This window comes from Microtus oregoni, unplaced genomic scaffold (genome assembly GCF_018167655.1).
Source record: "Microtus oregoni isolate MIOR12 unplaced genomic scaffold, Mior012 000009F_ref0000495, whole genome shotgun sequence".
Taxonomy (NCBI): domain Eukaryota; kingdom Metazoa; phylum Chordata; class Mammalia; order Rodentia; family Cricetidae; genus Microtus; species Microtus oregoni.
In genome coordinates this window covers 2,012,543-2,014,582 of record NW_024543068.1, presented here as the reverse complement: position 1 = coordinate 2,014,582, position 2,040 = coordinate 2,012,543, and the positions used below count along the sequence as shown (strand labels likewise).

The 2,040-nt window shown below is 41.0% G+C and overlaps 1 pseudogene; it reads right to left on the bottom strand.

The window, feature by feature from the left end:
• Nucleotides 1-357: 357 nt before the first annotated feature.
• Nucleotides 358-1,182, bottom strand: LOC121452428 (annotated as a pseudogene).
• Nucleotides 1,183-2,040: the final 858 nt, after the last annotated feature.

Here is a 2,040-nt window from a genome sequence, read left to right as displayed (position 1 = left end):
CAGTGGATTTGCCATTTTCTTTAACCAAAAACTAACACAGGTACTGTGTCACACGGCACTGATTCCTGCAGAGATCTGGTTTGAGGTGAGTGAACCAGCAGTCAGAAGTCTACCCAAACAAACATCATGGGATTACATTTCAACATATGTAAGCTAATCAGCTTGAGAACTGACTTTTGAAAATAAAATTAGCTAGACATTTATTTCCGGGTTCATTCCTTAATATGTGTTCTCCCGTGTTCATCCTTAGTGCAGAAATATATGAGAAAGAATTTTAGTATATATAATTGCAATTTAACTAAATTCACTTGGGATAAAACACTATAGCTAATTTCTTTTTTTTAATCACAAATAAGACTTTATTTGTCACTATTAAAAATCTGTATTTCACACAGATTCTTGGACTGGTGGTTCATATCCATCAGCTCGTTCAACCTTAGCACCTGTCTCATCACCAGTAGTTTTTCCAGAACTACCACCTTCACCATGGAGCTCCATGAGTTTTCCCAATTCAAACTTGGGTTTCTTCAGCATTTTTACTTTCCTAACGAAGACATCATAAATAGGATAAATGGACTGGCAAGCCTTTTCTATGTCTTTCCCAATGCTGTCTGGAATCAGTTTATTAACCAATTCCTTCAAGTCATTTTTCTGCACCTCTCGGGTCATGCTCTCCATCATCTTCTTCCGGATCTGGCGGACTTGCTGGTGCTGTGCATATGAGGTCTTGCGGATCTGATTGTTGCGTTTTTTAGTAAAACCAACACAGAAGAGTCAGAGCAAATAAGCATCGGTTGTCTTGACATCAACGTGAGCTTCAAACATGGTCTGCCACTCTTTGACCATGAAACACATTTTGTCCCGGGTAAGATCCATGCCGTGGAAGTTAGTCAGACAGTTTTTGCCCTGAACATCCTCAGTGATTAGCTTGAATTTTCTAAATGCAACTTTATCGTTTTGGAGATCAGCAAGGCTCACTTCAAACACGCGACCCTTGAGGCCATCGGATGCAATTTTGGTTCCTTGAGTCCTCGTGACTAGTGTCTTTCCAATGTTTCTAATATTGAATATGGCCGGGGCTTTCACATCATACCAATCTTTCTTCGAAAACGGATCAACCACTTTCTTCTTGACTCCCTTCTTGCGGCCTTTGGTCAGCCGCATGTTCTTGCCGACCGCCATGGTGCTGCTCAGGGAGCCAAAAGGGCGGAAGTCTATAGTTAATTTCTTTTCTATGAATTTATTTGATGGATTTTAAGTGTTAGACTGTATCTCATAAATGGCTAAATATTCAGAATTTCTTTAAAATGAATCATTCATCTGTACTAACTTTTGCTCATGAGAACAGTGGTCCTTTAAAGCAATGTAGTGCTCTCCTCACTCACTTCCCTATTGTTACCTATCACCAAAACCAGGTAAGGGGTCTTTAACATAGAATAAATGGTTGTGTTCCCACTCCCATACTTTCCAGCCTAAAACGTCAGGATGGTATGTGGAAGTAAGTATTTAGGAGGTGTCTAGATTTAGAGAAGACTATGATGATACAGCTGTCATGATAGTTTTGGCTCAGTGCCCTTATAAAGGAATGAAGACAGTAGACCAAATTCTCTCTCTCTATCTCCCTCCTTCCTGTCCTTCTCTCCCTTTTTCTATTTTTCTTTCTCCCCCATCTTTCCTTTTTCTTTTGTTTGTTTTTCGAGACAGGTTTTCTCTGTGGTTTTGGAGCCTGTCCTGGAACTAGCTCTTGTAGACCAGGCTGGTCTCGAACTCACAGAGATCCGCCTGCCTCTGCCTCCCGAGTGCTGGGATTAAAAATCATGCGCCACCACCACCTGGCTTCCCCCGTCTTTCCTTTCCTTTCCTTTCCTTTCCTTTCCTTTCCTTTCCTTTCCCATTCCTACCTTCTTGTGCCCCCATCTCCCTGAGAAATACCTTTCTATCAATTAAGACATCAATTCTGTAGCACTGTTCTAGAATTGAAACAACTACCAGGGTCTCTTGGTTTAGAACTCCCTGAGACTGTATTTTGAAATGTTGGGT